Raw genomic sequence first — 22800 nt, forward strand, 5'->3', positions numbered from 1 at the left:
CCGCGGCGGAGGGGCCAGAATTATCCACCCCCCCCACCCAAGAGGCCGTCAGCGATGACAGCAGCTCTGTCGATCTGGACACCGATGACCAGCCCGGACCATCGGGGACCTCTGGACAGTCGGTTCCCCTCACACAGGCACAGGCCACTACAGACCCTAACCCCTCTGGGAACACCAGCACAGCTCCCACCCAGCGGGCCCATGCCTCTGTCTCCAGGGCGCGTCAATCTGCGGTGTGTCTACCACTACAGGGCACCCAGGATAACCCACCACCCCAACAACAACAGGGACCTGGGGGCAGTGGTAGTGGGCACACCGGCCAGGGGGCAGAGGCCCAGGGAAACAGGGGAACTCGGAGGGCAGCTGTGCGACAGGGGGGGGAGGAGAGGCCCAGGGAACCCACTCTCCACGAGGTCCTCACCACCATCATGGGAGCATACAACCGCTCCCAGGAGACGATGGCGACGGTACTGGCCCGGTTCCAGGAGATCCAGGCACTGCAGGAGGAACACTATCGGGGGTACAGGGAGGACATCAGAGCCATCAACACCACCCTGGTTACCATGGTAGGGCTGCTGCAGGACCTCGTAAACACCAGGGCGGACACTGAACAACACCCAAGGGCCCCTGCCACTAGCCTGGACCAAGAACAGCCAACCACCTCCGCCGGCGCTAGTGGACAGGAGGCCCCCGCACAGCAGCAGCCCACCAGACCCCCACCTCCTGCAGGAGAAGAACCACCCCGCAAGAAGGCCCTGAGATCTCGCAAGAAGACAGAGTAGGATGTCAAGACCCCCGCCAGCAATGGATACCACCTGATGTCATCCCACTGTCCCACATTGTCACCCTGTCCGTCCTTGAACTGCCCATGCTCCATCTCTCCACAGGCCTCTGGACAATGCACCTGTGTGACTGTTACTCTGGACTCTGCCATGGACATTCCTTCACCATAGCCCCCACCCACTTGAAACCACCCATCCCATTTTGAGCACTTCAATAAACACCTATTTTGCACCAAAATATCTGGAGTCTGGCTGTGATTTCAATAGATTGTAATTGACATGACAGTGCAAATATGTCCTTGTACATGGTGAAGTCAACAAACAGCTGCCACAAAGCTGTAGTCCATGGGGAAACGAAGCACAGGACTCGTAGTGGGGACCCCAGATCTGAAATAGGGAGGGAAAAGCCAAAACTCAGTCATCATACACTGGGGCAAATAGACAGGCAGCAGAGATGCTGGAGAGTAGTTCACCTTTACTAAATTATCTTTGAAATGTTACCTGTGTCCTATTGGAAGTACTGTTCAATGATTCTGTCCCTGTTGTCTGTTTCAGCCCCGTCGTCTTCCTCCTCGTCACTCTCCTCAGGTTCCACCGCTGCCACAACACCACCGTCTCGACCATCCTCCTGCAGGAAAGGCACCTGGCGGCGCAAAGCCAGGTTGTGAAGCATGCAGCAGGCCACGATGATGTGACACACCTTCTTAGGTGAGTACATTAGGGATCCACCTGTCATATGCAGGCACCTAAACCTGGCCTTTAGGAGGCCAAAGGTGCGTTCGATCACCCTCCTAGTACGCCCATGGGCCTCATTGTACCGTTCCTCTGCCCTGGTCCGGGGATTCCTTACTGGGGTCAGTAGACACGACATGTTGGGGTACCCAGAGTCCCCCACTAGCCATACACGGTGTCTCTGTAGCTGTTCCATCACGTAAGGGATGCTGCTATTCCTTAGGATGTAGGCGTCATGCACTGACCCTGGGAATTTGGCATTTACATGCGAGATGTACTGGTCAGCCAAACACACCACCTGGATGTTCATTGAATGGTAACTTTTTCTGTTCCTGTACACCTGCTCCCTGTCTCTTGGGGGAACCAAAGCCACATGGGTCCCATCAATGGCACCAATTACGTTGGGAATATGTCCAAGGGTGTAGAAATCACCCTTCACTGTAGCCAATTCGCCCACCTCAGGGAAAATGATGTAGCTCCTCACGGATTTCATCAGGGCAGACAACACTCTGGATAACACCTTCGAAAACATGGGCTGAGACATCCCAGAAGCAATTCCCACGGTTGTCTGAAATGACCCACTTGCCAAGAAATGGAGTACTGACATGACCTGCACCAGAGGGGGAATCCCTGTGGGTTGGCGGATGGGGGACATCAGGTCGGGCTCCAGCTGGGCACACAGTTCATGGATAGTGGCACGGTTAAGACGGTAGGTCAGGATAATGTGGCGTTCTTCCATTGTCGATAGGTCCACCAGCGGTCGGTACACGGGAGGATTCATCCGTCTCCTCGCCCAACCCAGCGGACGGTGCCTAGGAAGGACAACATGGAGCACACAGTCAAGCAACCCACAGGTACGTACTCACAGCTAGCACAGTATACGATTCTCTATGCAGTGAATGGCGTGTCTGAGTGGCTATGCAAGGCCTAGGCCTGTGTGACGCAGTTGAATTTGAGCCATGTGGGCCCTGGAAATGGCGGCTGCCTGACCTGTGAAGTGTGACAATGGGATGTGAGGTCAATGCGCTGGCGTGGCACACCGCGGCGGGCTGCGGGCGAAGACCGCGGCGCAAAGCCGCATTGGTTAACATTGAAGCCTATGGGTTTCAGGAGCCAATGGCGAAGGGCGCCGGCGGTGGCGGGACGCACCGCCGCGGTACGCACCACCGCGGACGTGACCGCCATTTTCTATCTAATTATCCACTTGCGACTTGAACTTTCACAGGAGAGGACCTATACTGCAAGTGTTGCTGTGACCTGGGTCTGGAAGGGACAATGGCTGCTGCACCTGGGGAAAGGGCCCCTGCCTTCACTGGAGAGGAGTTGGAGAAACTCGTGGATGGGGTCCTCCCCCAGTATGCGCTACTCTACGGTCCTCCAGACCAACAAGTGAGTTTAATTCAATCTGGATTTGGGGATACTGGCTGGCTTGGGGGCCTGGCGGGGGGCCTGGCGGGGATGGGGGGCATGTTGGGCCTGGCGGGGGGCATGGCGGGGATGGGGGGCATGTTGGGCCTGGCGGGGGGCATGGCGGGGATGGGGGGCATGTTGGGCCTGGCGGGGGGCCTGGCGGGGGGCCTGGCGGGGATGGGGGGCATGTTGGGCCTGGCGGGGGGCCTGGCGGGGATGGGGGGCGTTGGGCCACTGGAAAGGAAAATGCTGACAAACTTGAACGTGGTATTTCTCCCTCCCTGTACGTGTCACATAGGTCCGCGCCCATGAGAAGATCGGGATTTGGCGTGCCATCGCCAAGGAAGTCCGGACCCTGGGGGTCCACCATCGACGGGGCACCCACTGCCGCAAGAGGTGGGAGGACATCCGCCGCGGGACCAAGAAGACCGCCGAGTCTCTGCTGGGGATGGCCTCCCAACGTAGGCGGGGTGCCTGCCGTCAACTGAGCCCCCTGATGTTCCGGATCCTGGCGGTGGCCTACCCTGAATTGGATGGGCGCGTGAGGGCAGCACAGCAGACACAAGGGGGTGAGTACAAGCATTATCTACTCTGTTGTCGCGCAGTGGAGGTGTCTGGTTGGGGGAGGATGGCTGGGGGTCCCCCTAGGCCAGGGCGATATCTGTAGGCTGGGCACCCCCGTAAGCCCCTGTGTCCCCAGCCACCACCCTCAGTAGTGTGTCAGTACAGCCATCCCTGGGCCGTGTCATCCATGGGTGCAGTTGTCAACTCTAGGCGTGTAGGGCATGTTCCACGGAATGCGTAGCGGACCCCAAGTGCGCAACTTAGTGCAGGGGGCATCTGTGTCTGTCATGTCCGCTAACTGTACCGGAGATCCATGTACTCAATATCCCTTTATTTCTCTCTCCCCCCCCCTTTTTGTTTGTCTTTCTGTGCTTGTGTGCATCAGCATCATCAGGCGGAGGAGAAGTGGCATCGGGGCAGGAGGGAGCTGCATCTCACATGGCCCAGGAGGGCCATGCCACAGAGTCAGACTGGACCAGTGAGACGGAGGGCGAGGGGAGCTCCACGACGGGGACGACTGGACCCTGCAGCGACACGGACACGTCCTCGGAAGGGGGCTCCCTTGCGGGGGTGGCACCATCCGTGCCCCCCGCCATTACAGGTACAGCGGCCACCCAGCGCACCATCTCCGCCCTCCCAGCAGCCCCTCAGCGTTCGCCCCGTGCCCGCTCTGCCAGGAAGCCGGGCATCTCCTTCGCCCCAGGCACCTCAGGCCCTGCCCCTGTTACCCCCGCTGCCCTCAGTGAGGAGGTCATTGACCTCCTCCGAACGCTCATTGTTGGGCAGACTACCCTTTTGAATGCCATCCAGGGGGTGGAGAGGGAGGTTCATCGCAGCAATGCGTACCTGGAGGGCATTCATTCGGGTCAGGCTGCCCATCAGCGATCGTTCCAGGCTCTGGCCTCAGCACTGACGGCAGCCATTGTCCCTGTCTCCTGCCTGCCTCTACTAACTCCCTCCTCCCAGTCTCCTGTTCCTCTGCCTGTCCCACCCACACCATCAGACCAGCCTGCACACACCTCAACACCCAAGAGAAGCTCATCCAAACATAAGCACCACAGATCACGCCGACATTCACACACGCAACATTCCGATGCAGACATGCCAACAGTCACTACCACCTCTGTGACCCCCACCTCCTCGTCTCCCTCCTCCCTCCCTGTGACGTCTACACTCACACCTCCATTCACCTCACCATCAGCCAGTGTTTCCATCACCAGCACACCCTCCACTCCAGTCCGCACACGTGCAGTCACCACCCCCACTGCCATTTACACGTCCCCTGTGTCCTCTCCCACTGTGTCTGTCACCCCCTCTTCCACACCACACAAACGCAGCCACCCACCCACCCAACAGCCATCCACCTCACGACAGCCTATCCCTCCTGCACCTGCACCCAAAGACAGCAAACGTGACTCACCTACAACCACATCCTCTCCCTCCACTCCCATTCCCACTGTACCTACCACTCTCCATTGTCCCAAGAAGCTCTTCCTCGCCACTACTAACTTCTTTCCTGACCCTGAGCCCCCCCCTCCTTCTCGTCGGGGTAAGAAGAGCACCTCAGCCACCACCAGCCCTGCAGCCCCCTTGACAAGGGTGCAGGGGTATTGGAGCCCGCCAGCCCGCATGTCTGGATCTTCGCCCAGCAGCAAGGGGACAGCCAGCCCACCCCCTGGGAAGAGGAGCAGAAGGCGGAAGGGGCGCCGCAGGAGCCCGCCTTCTACATCCCCCCCGGACACCACCCAGAGACAGTCACCAGCCACAGCTCCAAAGGGAGGAAAGGGCCACAGGCCGACGACTAAGGAGGGCAAGGGCAGCAAGTCGGAGAGGTCAGGCAGCAGGCCTGCTGCCCAGGAGGAGCCCACAACCCCCATAGCCGCTGCCCCTGGAGGAACCGGCACAGCTGCCCCGGGAGAGCCCACCACCCCCATAGCCGCTGCCCAGGGAGGACCCAGCCCAGCTGGCCAGGAGGGCCCCACCACCCACAGCCCAGGTGGGCAGTGAAGGAGCACCATCCCCTCTGCCCAGGAGGGCACCACCAGGCAATTAGCAGTTGGCCATAGACCGGCCGCCGTCTCAAGCACCGCTCCGCTGGGCCCGCCGTCTCAAGAACCGCTCCGCTGGGCCCCGCCGTCTCACGCACCGCTCCGCTGGGCCCCGCCGTCTCAAGAACCGCTGAACTGGGCCCTTCAGGGCAAGGACCGCTGAACTGGGCCCCGCCGTCTCAAGAACCGCTGAACTGGGCCCTTCAAGGCAAGTAGCGCTGACCTGGGCCCCGCCGTCTCAAGAACCGCTGAACTGGGCCCCGCCGTCTCAAGAACCGCTGAACTGGGCCCTTCAAGGCAAGAACCGCTGGCCCTTTGGCAGACGTGGCAGGGCAGGATCTATCTCGGGCAGGGCTGCAGGATGTCCTCTAGCCAACTTGCCTCCTCCAGTGGCAGTGGGGTCTGTTATGGACTGTATGGACTGTGGCTTTGCTCTCCCCAGGATGGCCCAGTGGGCAGGCCACCCACTGTATGGACTGTTGGTTTGCTCTCCCCAGGATGGCCCAGTGGGCAGGCCACCCACTGTATGGACTGTTTGGACTGTGGCTTTGCTCTCCCCAGGATGGCCCAGTGGGCAGGCCACCCACTGTATGGACTGTATGGACTGTGGCTTTGCTCTCCCCAGGATGGCCCAGTGGGCAGGCCACCCACTGTATGGACTGTATGGACTGTGGCTTTGCTCTCCCCAGGATGGCCCAGTGGGCAGGCCACCCACTGTATGGACTGTATGGACTGTGGCTTTGCTCTCCCCAGGATGGCCCAGTGGGCAGGCCACCCACTGTATGGACTGTATGGACTGTGGCTTTGCTCTCCCCAGGATGGCCCAGTGGGCAGGCCACCCACTGTATGGACTGTATGGACTGTGGCTTTGCTCTCCCCAGGATGGCCCAGTGGGCAGGCCACCCACTGTATGGACTGTTTGGACTGTGGCTTTGCTCTCCCCAGGATGGCCCAGTGGTCATGGAGTCCCCTCGTGGATCTGGCGTCGTGTACTCAAGTGGCTGAGGTTCCCCCCCTTCCCTTCCCCCTGAGGTGCCTGTCCGATTTTCTTTCTGATGCCCCTGCAGTGTTCTCTCCGTGGAGTTCTTGTCGTGGGACTGGGCCTTGCCCCTTTGCACAGGAACCCTGTGATCCACGGACAGTGGTTGGACTACATTTAGTAGCTGTATATATTTTGTATATAGTTTATTTATTTATTGGGATTACTGGTGTCCATATTTCAATATATCTGCCCGTTTATGATCTCTTCTTTTGGTCTTTGCATTATTTCGGAGGGGGGTGGTTTGTGGGTTGTGACAGTGATCTGTGGGAATGCATTGATGTGTGTGTTGTAGTGGGTGTGTGCCGGTAATCTTTTCCCTCCCCTGTGTCGTAGGTGCAGTACTCACCGATGTCTTCCGCGCCGCCGGGCGTGCTCCTGGTATATGAGCAGGAATAGGAGTGCGGGGATGACCTGCAACTCTGGTTCCATGCTGCCGAAATCTCGCGTGGAGTGCGTAGAGGTGAGCGTTTTCCCGTTCGTAGTCTGTTTCCGCCGTGTTCTTATCGGCGGTGCTCCCGCCCCGGAAAAGGTGGCAGATTGGTGGGTCGTAATAGGGTGGGCGGTACATTGTCTGCCGCCTGGCTGTTGGCGGGAACCGCCGCGCTGTTTGTTTGTACCGCTGTGGCGGGCGGAGTGTTAAGTTGGCGGGCTGTGTTGGCGGTTCCCGCCAGGGTCAGAATTGCATATTTTAGACCGCCGGCCTGTTGGCGGCTTGGCCGCCGCTTTATCACCGACCGCCAGGGTCAGAATGAGGGCCTTTGTGTTTAGCTGTGTTGAAGGGTTGAGACCTGAGATTGATCAGATGATTAAGAACCACTTGATTTGCTGGCAAGCGAAGCCAATTGACGAGGTGTTGCAGTATGCGAAGTACTGTAGTAACGAGATTGAGTTGAAGCAGAGAAAGTCGAAGGAGAAGGCGATGGTGATGCAAATTAAGGCAGCACAATCAGAGATGCAGGGAGGTTGTCTACAACAGATGGTGCAACAGCCGCAAGGAAACAGGATGTTTCAGGTGCAAGTGAGAGGAAGAGGTCACAGAGGTTTTGTGAATAGAAGTCCGGATTTGAACACAGTAGTAGTTCAAAATGATGTGCAGGGGATGAAGAGGATGTTACCTTGTCATGCTTGTGGGGTCATTGGACATTGGAAGCGGGAGTGCCCGATGATGGTGCAGGAGGGTGTTGTTCAACAAAGCAATGATGTCAGTGCATTCCAAAATGTGAAAGGACCGAGGTTGAGGGGTCCTAATCCAAACTTTCAAAATAACATGAATCAGATGCAGCGCCAATGGAACAGCAACAGGTGATGCTTCCTCAATCGGGCACAGGTCAAAGAATGAGTCAACATAACACAGTGCAACAGTTCCCATTGTGTGGTGAGGATGGAATAAACGATGAATGGTCGGATGAGAGTTCAGATAGTGAGGAGTGTAGGCTTGCAGCGTCCTTAGAGGTAGACCAGAAATGGCCTTATGTTCAGGGGAAAGTAATGGGTCACAAGGTTTCATTCTTAGTTGACACAGGAGCTACACGCTTTACAGTCAGAAGTGCAGAGGTTCCAAAACTGCCTCTTTCGGGACGGACATTCACGGTAGTGGGAGAAGCAAACCAACTCCTGACAAACCTGATCACAGATCCGGTTCAGGTTGAGTTTGGCACTTTTCAGGGATTGCACAGGTTTGTGGTCTGCAATTCGAGTCCCGTGTCCCTACTGGGAAGAGACTTACTGTGCAAGACAAGGTGTTCTATCACCTGTTCAAATGAGGGGATTGAGGTTCAGGCAAACAGTGATGATGAAGGGGAAGAGGAGCAGGTTTCAGAGCCTGAAATAGAGACTACAGACAAGGAGTATCCTTTGATTAACTTCTTCCCGATGTTCACAGTGGCTGATCTCCCAGCAGACTTGCAGGGAACAGTCCAAGAAAAAGTGTGGGATTTGACAGGAAAAGGAGTAGGACTGATTAAAGGAGTAGAGCCAGTTAAAGTCAGTGTCAAGCCAAATGCTGTGTTCCCCCAGGTACCGCAGTATCATATGGCGCAAGATGTCCTTCTAAAGGTTGTGCAATTAATTGCAGCCTTGTGAAACAAGGAGTCTTGAAAGAAGTGATAAGCAGTCCATGTAATTCACCAATAATGGGATTGAGAAAGCCCTGTGGGAAGGTTCGAATTGTCCAAGACTTGAGGAAGATAAATGACATAGAGGTGAAATGTTGCCCAGTGGTGCCACATCCAGCTGTGATTATGTTCCAGGTTCCATGTGATGCAGAGTGGTTCACAGTAATTGATTTGTCCCAAGCATTCTTTTCTGTGCCTCTTCATGAGGACAGCCAATTTCTCTTCAGTTTCAAATTCCTGGATAAGGTTTACAATTGGTGTTGAATCCCTCAAGGGTTTTCAGAATCACCTTCCATATTTATTCAAATACTGAAGAAGGATTTAGAGTCGTTGGAATTGCCTTTTCAATCAACTCTTGTGCAGTGCATTGATGATCTGTTGATCACGTCCAAAACAAAGGATGAGTGCAAGTATGATTTGATTGCCTTACTGAGTCACCTGGGAAAGAACGGACACGAGGTGTCCCCAAAGAAATTGCAATATTGCCAGAAAGAGGTGAAGTACTTGGGTCATCAAATTGAGAAAGGGACAAGGACGTTATGTAGGGAAAGAGTAACTGCACTGTTACAGATGAATCCCCCAACGACACAGAGAGATGTTAGGATGTTTTTGGGTATGTTAGGTTACTGTCGTAGTGGATACCGAATTTCTCAGTCATCTCCAAGCCATTGGTGAGACTGACGGTTAAGGAAGGGCCAGATGTCATAGTGCTGACAGAGAAGGAAATGAAGGCATTTACTGAGTTAAGGGAGAGCATGTGCAGGGCTCCAGCTTTAGGTATGCCTGATTATGCAAAGCCTTTTGTTCTGTTTTGTCATGAACGTGATGCATGTTCTTTGTCTGTCTTGACACAGGTCCATGGAGGTTTAAACCGACCAGTAGCATATTTTTCAGCTACCTTGGACCCAGTTGCAGCAGCCTTACCAGGTTGTCTGAGTGCAGTAGCAGCAGTTGTGAAGGCATAGTGATGGGACATCCTCTAACAGTCATGGTCCCTCACTCAGTTGAAATCCTGTTGACCAATACCAAAACGCAGCACATGACAAATGCCAGATTGACCAAATACGAAACTATTATATTGGGGTCACCAAATGTAACGTTGAAAAGATGTACAGTGTTGAACCCGGCAACTTTACTTCCAAAGGAAAACACAGAAGTTGAAAATGTTGAAGATGTGGAATATGATTGTCTTGAGGTAACAGAAATGTGCACCAAACCGAGGCCTGATATTAAATATACCCAATTGGAAGAAAATTACCAAATTATCTTTGTCGATGGCTCATGTCTGAGAGACTCAGTAGGAGTGCTGAGAGCCGGATACGCTGTATGTACGATCTCTGGTATCCTGGAAGAGTCTTGGATTGAGAGAGTATATTCTGCTCAAGTGTCTGAATTGGTTGCTCTTACTAGAGCTTGCCATGCCGCTGCCCAGCTGAGAGTGACTATCTATACTGACAGCTGATACGGATTTGGAATTGTCCATGATTTTGGCCAACTATGGTCACAGAGGGGTTTTCTGACCTCTTCCGGTTCGCCAGTGAAAAATGGTGAAAGAATTAAGGAGTTGTTGCCCGCAATTCAGTTACCTCATTAAATTGCTGTGGTGAAATGCAGTGCTCACCTGAAATCATAAGACTTTGTTTCAATGGGAAATGGATATGCGGATCAAGTCGCAAGGTTTTGCGCATTGAACTGGATGTCGTTTAAGGATCAGGGGGAATTATTGCCTGAAAAAGAAAATGAGACATGTACAGGTTACGCATTAAGGGTGATAGAAGAATTGAGATTGTTGCAGGGATGTGCCAGCAAAGATGAGAAGCGTTCTTTTACAAAGACCAGATGACTTGTGGGTTTCAGATGAAGGGAATATGGTTTTGCCGAACAGTCTCCTGTCACAATTTGCGAGGTTTTACCATGGTTAAGCACATATTGGGAGGGATGCCATCATCAGGTTGTTCAAAATTGACTGGTTTAATCTGCAATTCAGACACGCTGCAGAAGTAATCTGTCATAGGTGTATCATCTGTCAGCAGATGAATGCGGGGAAAGGGACAGTGGTGAATTTGAGCCACATTGAGAGAGCAGGAGGTCCATTTAGCAGAATGGAATTGGATTTTATTGAGATGCCAGTTTGTGGAGGTTTGAGATATGTGTTGGTGATTGTGTGTATCTTTAGTCACTGGATTGAAGCATACCCTACACATAGGAATGAGAGTCTGACAGTAGCGAAGCTGCTGCTTAGGGAATTGATACCGCGTTTCCGGTTTCTGATCTCTTTAGAATCAGATAGGGGAAGTCACTTCAACAAGAGGTGGTTAAGCTATTGTGTGCAGCATTGAACACTGAGCAGAGTTGCATTGTAGTTACCGTCCTGAAGCATCAGGACTAGTGGAGCAGATAAATGGTACCCTGAAGTCGAGAACGGCAAAAATGTGTGCAGCCACAAATTTGAAATGGCCAGATGCATTGCCTTTGGTGTTAATGTCAATGAGGAATACACCTTACAAAAAAACAGGACTGTCCCCTCATGAAATTCTCATGGGCTGAGGTATGAGGCTGCCCGCAGTGCCTGCGAATGCTCTTGTAAATATCACGGATGATATGGTGTTGGACTACCGAAAGGGTCTGGCTGATTTGGTCCGCTCTTTTTCTCACCAGGTGGAAGCTACCACCCTGCCACCGATAAATGATCCAGGACACAACCTAAAAGCTGGTGACTGGGTTGTCATCAAGAAACACATAAGGAAGTCGTGTTTGGAGCCACGTTGGAAGGGGCCATATCAAGTGATATTAACGACTACTACTGCTGTGAAGTGTGCGGGAATTCCGAATTGGATCCATGCCAGTCACATGAAAAAGGTGACGTGTCCAACTGATGAGGAAGTTGAGTTTTTGAAAGTACCAACAACAGAGAAGGAAGTCTCAGGGCCGGAGAGTGATCGAAGGGGAACTGAGACAGAAGGAGAGCCCGTTGAGGACGGCTTGGTCACTCCAGTAAGAGATGACCCAGCGGGTTGATGGCGAGCCTATCTCAACTAAGGCAGCAGGAGAGCCAAATCAGAGGGAGATTCTCCCAGAAGCAGACAAATATGGAAATGAGCTAGAGCCCCTGACAGACCCAGAAGGCGACGGTGTTGAGGCGGAAGAGAGTCAGAGTAGCCTGACTCCTCCTGAGCAAATTGCAGGTCCGTCAAGAGAGAACACCATAGAGCCAGAGGAGGGTGAAGAGTTGCCACAGGAAAGATCAAAGACCAGAGAGACACTGAAAGGAGATAAGTGGCAAAATGGCAAGTGAAGAAGGGAAAGGTGGTTGTCAGAGATGCAATAGAGTAAGAGGTTGATTCGACAAGGAGAGAAGATCTAAGTGAAGGAGAGTTGCAAGGTGATCGCAAGTTGAAAAGAAAGAGAGCAGCAAACAGAAGGTATGCGAGTCCTGAATGGGCATATGCAACGTCAGCTGAATGGCAACAAGAGTTCTTGGCATTCTGCTTTGATAGAGAGATTCCAGGTCAGTACTTTGGTACCTGAGTCTGGCCAAAGAGACTGAATTGGCATGAGAATTTAATTAAAAGGAAAAGAAAATTGAGAAAAGAGAATGATAACTTACCGGATGAGACTTTGATAACCTGAATTGACTTTTGAAAAATGATTTGACAAGCTGCTAACCTGAATGGACAAAGATCCTGGGAGAGAAAGTGAAAGCTGTAAATACTTGCTTGTCTGACTTTGCTGCAAAGAAAAAAAAAAAAGGGAAGAAAAACAAATCATTCTAAATGTCCTCAGTTGTTGTTTGAATTAAGCATCCTTCACTTCCTGAATCTTTACAGATTATGGCTAACATTAGAGAGGATAATAGTGGGAGTAAGCATTGTAAATATTTGGGGGTAGGTTTGGGTGTCGTGTGTGTGATATTCATCATAACTGTTGTTGTGGGTATGCCACTAATGGATAAGAGTGGGACTGACAATGCTACAATTCCTGAGACTACCACTGCACTAACAGCTTGGGAGAGGTTCGAGCAGGATACTAAATATTTGCATGAGGGAACTAACGCAAAAGGGGAACTATCCACTAATGTTTTCTATAGCTTGCTGAGTGAGTATGTTGACACAATGGATGCGAAGGATTGCTTTGTGTGCACACAGATTCCTGTTTCGGTACAAGAGGGGGTTACCTATCATAGTCTGCCTTTAACATAAGGCATAACCTGTAGTCTGTTACTAACAAGATTCTATAACCAAGAAGAGATTCAGTATTTTTACTCGAACCATGATCTTGTGTTTTCTTATGTGCCTATCATAGAGGATTTAAATGGGGTAGCTAAGTACTATAGTATAAAGTTAGTCAAAGGGTTCTTTGAGGCGACATTAACGATTAGTACATCTTATGCACACCGCAATAACTTGACATATTTGCTTACACCTGTAGAGAAAAGCTTTTTAGATCACACAGAAGATAGAAGAAGGGCATTGAAGGGTAAATTGGAGAAAGGATTGCAACAGCAAGCTTTTGCTAGTAGTGAAGGTTACAGTGAAATTAGGGAACAGGGGAAGTTAGCTTTAGATGCACTACACGTAGGTAAGCTTTGCATATCTAGGCCGAAATCATATTATGACAATGTGTTTGTGGGAATGAGTGAATGTAAGCATGTGTTTTTGTTTCAGAGTAAATGGGCGTTCATGTTAAATGGACAGGATCCAGCGATCCTTGGGATCTGTTATATATGTGGGCTTACTGCTTATTACCGTCTTCCAAAGGGATGGTATGGGACATGTTATTTGGGGATAGTTTTCCCAAAGATATATCAACTTCACGATTTGAAAAGATTTCCGAAATTGTCTGAATTACATCGTACTAGACAGAAGAAAGAAACTGCTGCTGGTGTAGTAGGAGACATATTTGGGGCGATAATTACTTCAGTGGGAGTTATCTTAAACTCCATAAAGATTCTAGAGTTGTCTACTTTTGTGGATAACATGCTGACAAATTTTACAGGGGCTATACTCCTGATGGATACTGAACTTGCTGCGGAGAGGGCTATGACTCTTCAAAACAGGCTTGCTTTAGACATTCTTTTAGCGAAAAATGGCGGAGTTTGTAAGATGCTTACTGAGCGTCACTGCTGTGCTTACATACCAGACAATAGTAATGAGATTAGAAGTATGCTTACTAACTTGACTAGGGATAGTACAGACTTGAAGGAACTGAAAGAATCAGGTGTTTGGGAAAAGGTTGGAAAGAGATTTGCTTCAGTGGGAAATTGGTTTAGTAGTATTTTGCATGGGATATTGTCTAAAATAATACAGGGGATATTGATTATTATAGCTTGCTTATTTGAATTATGGGTGGCATGTAAAATTAGTAAGAGAATAAAATTTAAAATGGCGAAAAATAATAAGAGGAGGGAAGAAAAACTAAGGGAAAAATTATTCAGGGCAAAATCACAAGGGGAACGATTAAGAGAGGAAATTGAGATGAGAGAATTTTAATATGTAAAATTTCTGGGGTAAGGTTTGTGTGATGACAAGAGTCATCAGAGTAGGGATTGTTGGAGTGTGTCTTTTAAAAGCAATATTGATATGAAAAGCTTGCAATATTCTGTAATGAAGCTGCATAGAAAATGTGTTAACGTAGAAAAATAATGCACACGTTTGAAATGTGCCCATGGGGAGTGGCTACGAATGGATACAAAGACTAATGAAACTTATTAATGATGAATTAATTATGTACTAATGTTTTGAATTTGTATTAGCATATTATAATTAGAGTCATGTATTAGGGGTTTGTCAACTAAATTACTAGGCCTTAGTTAGCGAGGGTCTGGGCCTAGCTACCTGGTCTCATATTAAACTGTGTTTTTCCTAACGTGCAATGTGCTGTATTCCTGAAGGACACAACGCTGTACTTTTCCAGAAGTTAGATGTGTATGTAGCCGTAGTAAATTCTTTCTCATGGGACCCAACTTGCTCAAGGAGACATTCTTGCTGAATTCGGAACAGGTGCAAGGCTGCCTGGAGTAGGAGAAACAATGGGACTACTGACTGGAGCGTAAAGTGTAACTTTTCTTACCTGACATTCCAACTGATGAAGATGTCAATAACATGGGCCAATCAATGACATGAGAACTGTGTTCTGTGGAAAATTCTAGTGAAATGCGTGGAGAATTATTGGACAGAGATAATGATGCACCAAATATTATCCAATGGGGAATTAAGGGCTAGTTCGACAGTTTTGATTTAACCGCATAACCCGAGGAGAAATCAGCCATTATTGGACATTCCACTCCAAGCCATTCTTTGCCATTCTACTGAGGCATTTAGGCCATTCATTTGAGACTTTGCTGTTTATTCTTCTTGTTACTTTAAACCATCTTCTATTCGTTCTTCCCTGATGCTTACATCTCCTCCATGTGAGGGAAGAGTCCTATTCCTTAGCTATGCCATACTGAGACTTTGCCCTGTCCTATCTTTGCTGATAGTGAATCGACTGATGTCCTGATGACGAAGACTGACACTGTTTGCTGATTCGTTGGAGAGGTAACTATCTGATGAAAATTGTAATTGTCTGTTTGCCTTTTCTCTCTAGGTACCAACTGCGCTCTTGATAGAGGCCATAGTTAGATGTTTTCCAAATTTGTGTTTGCTAAATTGTTTTGCATGAAGCCAACATGCTGATGCTAATTCGAGGTTAGTTAAGGTGTTCACAAATACTGGACGCAAATAGACAAATGACTGAGTTCTTGCTTTGTTGAATCTTGTACTCTGAGACTTTGCTAAGCTGTTCTTATTAATGATGTATTAATGCCGAACAAATATTCTCTATGCATTGATTCATTGTGTTCTAATTATAAATCTGAAGAGTTACTCATGAGACTGACTGCTAATGAAATTAACGAACATGACTATTAGATTGTAACCAATAGGGAATAAATATCCTAACACTTAACTAGATTGTGTAGTTATTCCTGACTGAAAGGTCAAGGTGTGCACACTTTATTGTTTCTTATTAAATGTTATTGATTAACTTGTTGATTGGTTAGTAAGAATATTGATTGGGTTATTGATATATTGATTTTGTGATGCCAGAAAGATATCTCATACTGGGAAGTCTCCAAACGTGATCAAAAGGTTCATCGGCCTAGGCGTGTCTCCTTATAAGTTTACTTATCAAGGTTCTGACGCGCTATCATGTCACCCCCAAGGTGTGCCCTATGTGCCCCTAGGGTTGGGTGCCATGTAACTATAAGCAGGTACCTTATAAAAATAGTTTTATAAGCCCTGGTAAGGTAAAACAGCCACATTTGTTTTTCACTCATTGTAGTGAATGGCCTCTATAGGCTAGGATGGGGAGACTTAATTTTAATTTATAAAGCCCCCTTAGGGGTCAGATACTTCAAGTGTGGTATCAAATTAATTGTTATAATAAATCCCACAACTTTCAATTGTTGGACTTAATATAACTTGTTCAGGTAAAGAGTTTTAAACTCTATCTAAAAGGTTGACAACTTCAGCTCTGTAGTGCTCTGCTCTGATTGGCCATCCTCTGGCAGTCAGGCCAGGCTGCCTTGATGAGGGGTGAGGTAGCCTGGGCTGAACACAAAGAGATGTGCCTGGGGGAGGAGATCTTCCCTCAGCAGATGGAGAAGCAGGAAGGGGGGAGGGCTGCCAAACTGGTCTTCAAAGGCAGGGATGGACATTTGGAGCAACCCAACACCTCTCTCACATCCTGCAAACCCAGATAATTAGATGCCCCCTTGATTAGATTAGGAGAGGGATGTGTTTAACATTTTTAGGCAAACCAGGGTGGGTTCAGCCAGATGTAACCTCCAAAAATCAGTTTTAGCCATGATGGATTTTTGAGGAATCTTGCTCCCTGGTATTGATTTTTGCCAAACTTGCCAGGAAGTCGTCATCACAGGGGGAAGGACCATGCACCTGATTGGAGAATGAGGACCCTCCTGTTTTTCACCAAGGGGCAAGGATAAAACTGGCAGAGCTGCACACACACCTTAGATCCCTACAAGGAAGAACTACAGGAGAAGAAGGACTGCCCTGTTGGACCCCTGACCTGCACCTGGACGCTGCACTCTGGACGACTGCACCAGCTGCACACTTGGGATTCACCACAAGAAGGACTTTGCCTGACTACAACTGGTTCAAGGTGGGACTCCCTGTTTGCTACAGGTGACAACGTGCTAACCAGAGTCCCCTGCACCAAATCCTGAAAAACTGACCAGCTGACCACTGTCCAGTGGCCAAATTGGAGTTTGCGCCAGGTGCATTCTGGGAGTTTCAGTCTGCTGCTTCAAGGGGCATCTCAGAGCTTCTGGAACCTTGGGGTGAGCTGTGTACCTCAAAAGAACTTTAGAAGAACATCTAGGAGAAGATCCAGAAGTTTGGACATCTTTTTGAAAAAAGCTCCATAAAGGGACCGACCCATTGCTGGCTTGCCTCAACCGCGACCCGGGCTGACTTTCTGAGAGTATCTCAGAAAAAGTGACTGCGTCCGAATGTAGAAAGTTGACGGGACCTCTCAGGCAGTGTATACGGAGAGGGCTCCAAGAACGTCGGATCAAGAGTCAGGTTTGCTCTGGTCGATGGATTTTCATCTCGAAAAAACAACTAAGTCCGAAGGTAAAAATCTCCACGAGGGCTCCCGCGACACATATCTGAGGAAGAGTTCCAGGAGGTTGGATTGGACTGGTGACTTGGTCCAGCTAAAGACAATCTTCAAGAAAACGACTAAGTCTGAGGGTAAACTTTTGACTGAGGCCTCCTGCAGGCTGTAGCCAAGCAAGGCTCCATCGCGGTCGTACCTAAACTTTGACTTTGCCCCAGTCGAGGTGCAACCAGATGACCAGCTTGGCGGTATTTGTTTCTAAGCGCTAAAAAGCATTAATTCTTTACAAATTCATATCTCGGGCTCCCTTTATCCAATATTATTTGTTTTGGTGCCATTTTAAAGCTAAAAATATGTCTTATATGTATAAATTGGTTTTGGAGTTTTAAACTGTTTCCTGTGTTTTATTTAATTACTGTTTTGTGATACCTCAATGCTTTACACTTTGTTTCCTAAGTTAAACCTTGTTGCTCATTGACAACATACCAAGGGTTGAGCTGGGGTTAATTTATTGAGACCTAACTGAATCTAGTGAGGGTTAGTGGCCTATTGCTAAGTGTAGGTACTTACCTGCCCTTACCAATAACCCATTTTCCAACTTCTGCTTCGTGCACTGCAGAATTGGACTGCTGGAGCCTGGACTGCTTGTCGTGTTGGGCCTCAGCACTTCTGATTCCTCAAAATACTGAGTCCTTGGTTTTTTAGGATTCTGAGCTGCAAAATAATCAATTAATACATTGAACATGCATAAACTATTGTACATTGCATTATGTCAGTTATTGTTGACTCATTGTGCATACGTTTCTATAAGACTGAACAAGTCTTTTCCTCTTTTTACAATGCTTTCAGAGTCCCTGAAGCAATGTCCAAACTCAAAAACAATCAACTTGACTAAAGGATTTCTTTGTGTTCTAGCATAATCTCTTGACAATAATAGTTCTGATAAACTTGCTTTATTTCTAATCTCCTAATTCTCAGGGGAGTGCTTGTTTCAGGAACTAGGTCTTTGCTTAATGTTTTCCTTAATGTTTAGCCGTATCTTGGATTCACACCCAAATGATAAATCACGCTAATTCTTATTGTCATAAATTCTTTAAAATACAGATACAGAGCTCTGTTTTGTTTCATTTAAGTGATTAACCTTTCCTTACCTTGAAATGAAGTTACTTGTTTGAAAATTTCAGAAGAACCAAACTGTGTTTTTTCATCTTTCTTATTTTCTCTCTTTTACAGAATATACAAGATCATCAGCAGAAGAGAGAAGAGGAGAGCTGGGACTCAGCAGGAAGCCGACCGGAGGGCGATGATTGCCAGAACTCAACTAGAGGCTATCTGGCGGACGAGAAATGCTGGAACTCAACTGGAATCTGGTTGTAGAACAAGGAACACTGAAACTCGATCGGAGGCTGGCTAGAGAACAAGAGGGAACTTGATTTGCACTGGAACTCAACTGTAGGTAGGCTGGAGGACAAGGAACTCAACTTGACTGGAAACAAGTGAGCAGAGCAATAGGTACCAAGCCAAGCAAGGCCTCAGACTCACAAGCATCCTTAAATAATAAAATGTGCACATGTGCCTTTTGGCAGCTGATTGCTTGTTAAGGAAATTAACAATTATCCTCCTGACTGTGGCACATGCTCAATTGCGAAGAGCACATGTTTTGTCAATTACAGTTAGAGCAGGTGGTATATGATGTGCACAATCAACAAGCATTGGTTATAATAAATGAGACATTTAACAAGCATTGGTTATTGCAAACCTGCTATTCAAGTATGTAATGAATATACCCAAATAAATCTGACTGTGGCAAGCAACATCATCTTACTGTAATCAAGCTCTTGGATGTGCTAGTGCACCCACAACAGTATCTAACAACACTAGGAAAACTGTCACCCAGACCCTCATCACCAGTAAACTAGACTACAGGAACACCCTCTAAGCAGGAATCACTAATCATCTCACAAATAGACTTCAGAATTTCCACAATTAAGCAGCCAGACTGGTTCTTAACCTCCCACAATTGCCTCACAGCACACCTCACCCAAGGGAACTACACTGGCTCCCTATTCATCAGTGCACAAAATTCAGGCTCCTTACCTATACATACAAAGCACCACACAACACAAGCCCAGCCTATCTGAACAGCTGCATGCAGTTCCACCAACTCTCTGGATTCCAGCGCTTAGCTGGACTCTCACTGGCTTACATACTGCACATATGCGAAAGCAGGTCAAGAAGTAATGCATCCTCACACATCGCTCCTAAGCAAGGAACAACCACTCACTTTAGATGAGGGCCTCCTCATCTCTTACTGAATTCTGCAAGAAGCTGAAAAATGTGGCTCTTCAAGTAGGCCCCTCAAGGCCTGTTCCACCGACCTGCAAAGAGCTAGGATACTCTCACAGGAGATAAGCCCTATAAAAATCCACATAACATAAAATGTCCATCAAACAGAGGGAAGAATAGTCATTATAGATAAACCAAGTATCAAATGAACAATTACCTTATACTCTGAAGATATTTTTCCTCACAAAGAGGGTGGATGTTTGATCAGAGTTAAGGTGCTTATGACCATGGACTCTGTATCAGGCCTCCATTATAATAGGTCAAGTGATAATATTTTAGTAAAATGTATGAATGACTGAAATGGATATGATTTTTTAAGTAAACCTCTAATTGATAAAACTATGGAAGAACTTCTAAATTGATTGATGGGGATAAATGTAATTCCTGCTGAAGACAAATCTGCCTGTTTTGCACCCCATTGCACAGATACGGATAGAGCTATTCTAGTGGAGAAAAACAATGTATCTGAAAATAGGGATTGAAATTGGATTGGTGTGGTTATCAATATTAAAGTTCCATCAAAAAACCCACATAGCCTATAACAATGAGTTCTGGGATATAGCTCTATTGAATATAGAAGGCATTTGACATTATAAAAAGGGTCCTATGTTTCAATATGAAAAAGATTTCAATGTAAAAAAAATCCTCAGCTCCACTATGGCACTTCATGTGCCACAAATCAGAAAGCATCCATAGGAAATTCCATGCAAATATTGATGAAAAGAATAGGCATTAGGAGAGGAATGGATCTTAACTCCCTGTGTAAATCTCACAATTTAGTAGTAATTTATGTGACAAACAAAATTAATCAATGGTACACTGTGCATTTTATAATTATAACAAAAAACTCCATAATCACCTATGCCATAATATCCATGGAATTCTTCTATCTGATGAAAGACTTTTACATTTGAAGCAATTATGGTGGTGACCAAAGACTACTTTTGATACCTTTCAGTTGCTAGCCACTGAAACATGAGATCTTGAATATAGAGTAGAACTTTGAAAAGAAATGTTTTAATTAACAAGAGTAAAGTAATTAAAAACAATCATTAATTAAAAGAACAGTGAGCAACAAAATTAGAAAGATTTCCAAAATCAATGCGAACAAGAGATCTGCATAATGAAAGGAATTTCAAAAACAGTTTAGAAAAAAACACAAGAAGAAGAATCTAGGATGAAAAACTTTGGAATAAAGCAATAACATGTGTGAAAGAGGAAAATAATAAAATACATTTGGAATTTGGCTGGGTAGCACATGGGAAAAAGAAGGCAAATTATTGACAATAAAATCAATAGAAAAACTTGAATTGACTATATTAATGAGCTTTATAGTCTACATATAGAAGCCCAGAGGTCAACTCCTGAAGTCTGTACTAAAGAAATTCTGAAGCCAGCCATTTTGAATTAAACTGCTACTAACCATGGAAAAGAATGACAGTGTAAGATGATCCAACATTAAAGGAAATAGAAGATTACATAAAAGCAGCCAATGCCTTTTGATCACAGGGTCCTAATGGGGTTGCAACATATATTCTTTAAGTCTGGCATTAGACAAGACCTTTTGATTTTGCTAAAATTATATTTAGAATGTACTTACATATCGGGCTTTCGGCGAGCCTTTGTTACTCATTTGTTATTGTGCTATTTACATTTTCCTTATGCATGCAACTGCATAAAACATGGAGCAATAGTCAGACCATTTGAGCCATTGATTAACTTCAGTGTGAGTAATGGCATTCAGTCCTTTTACAAGGAGCACATCCACACACAAAGAGGGTCATTCTGACCCTGGCGGGCGGCGGACGCAGCCCGCTCGGCGGGAACCGCCAAATGGCCGCTCCGCGGTCAGAAGACCGCGGAGGCCATTCTGACTTTCCTGCTGGGCTGGCGGGCGCCCGCCAAGGGAGCGCCCGCCGGCCCAGCGGGAAAGGCCCTGCAACACAGAGGCCGGCTCTGAATGGAGCCGGCGGTGTTGCAGGGGTGCGACGGGTGCAGTTGCACCCGTCGCGACTTTCACTGTCTGCAATGCAGACAGTGAAAATCTCCCTGGGGCCCTGTTAGGGGACCCCTGCACTGCCCATGCCAGTTGCCCCACGACACCCGTTCCCGCCATCCTGTTCCTGGTGGTAAAAACCGCCAGGAACAGGATGGCGGGAAGGGGGTCGGAATCTCCATGGCCGCGCTGCTTGCAGCGCCGCCATGGAGGTTCTGCCCAAGCAGGGGAAATCCGGCGGGAAACCGCCGGATTCCCTTTTCTAACCACGGCTTTAACGCCGCGGTCAGAATGGGCAATGAAGCACCGCCAGCCTGTTGGCGGTGCTTCCGTTGCCCCCGGCCCTGGCGGTCTTGTACCGCCAGGGTCGGAATGAGGCCCAAAGTGTTTTTCGTAAGTGTGTGGGACTAGTATGTAATATGTGTTTTTGAGATAAAAAAAATGCAGTCTTTTAGCCAATGTCTTTTTTTTTAGGTCCATGAGCTCCAGGCAGCTTTAACAATAGCGTTTTGCAAAAACCATGACAAAACAAAAGATAGTGGTCAACTCCAGACCTGTTGGTTTGTCAATGCTTTTTTTGCTCTACTCTGTTCTCTTTTTAATGATTATTTAAATATACACATATAGGGCCTGATTTACAACTTGGTGGATGCGTTACTCAATCACAATGGTGCTATATACCCTGCCTGCTGAAATCTAAATCCCATTATAGCCCATGGGAATTATATTTCAGCGGCCGGGATATCAGTTATCATTGTGACAGAGTAACCCATCTGCCAAGTTCTAAATCAGGCCCATAATCATAAAAGAAAGCAGATATACATAAATACATAAATAGTATCATAAAAACATAAAATATAAGTTAAAAATATAATTCAATGAAAAAGACCCAATATGACTAGCATTCACACTACAATACATATTAATACACAAATTGCCTTAGGGATGAATACAAAAACACATCTCAAAAAGTCTTATCCTTACAGTAACTGCAGAGGCTCTAAATAAATAAATAGGCACATGGATAAAAACTAAAAGGTAATGGACTTTGGCTAACAAACAGCTTTTTTTCAGCAATCCCCCTCACAATTAGAATACAAATGAGTTGAATAACATATGAAGATAATAAAAAGGTGCCTTATATTGA

At 47.6% G+C, this 22800-nt stretch overlaps 1 long non-coding RNA gene across 1 annotated transcript; it reads left to right on the plus strand.

Annotated features, from left to right (window-relative positions):
* The first annotated feature begins 1339 nt into the window (after positions 1 to 1339).
* Positions 1340 to 2771, plus strand: LOC138258778 (uncharacterized). The gene is made up of 3 exons (XR_011198563.1): positions 1340 to 1490; positions 2263 to 2368; positions 2740 to 2771. It is a non-coding gene; the product is annotated as an uncharacterized lncRNA (long non-coding RNA).
* The last annotated feature ends 20029 nt before the right edge of the window (positions 2772 to 22800 follow it).

Source organism: Pleurodeles waltl, chromosome 9, assembly GCF_031143425.1.
Source record: "Pleurodeles waltl isolate 20211129_DDA chromosome 9, aPleWal1.hap1.20221129, whole genome shotgun sequence".
NCBI lineage: Eukaryota > Metazoa > Chordata > Amphibia > Caudata > Salamandridae > Pleurodeles > Pleurodeles waltl.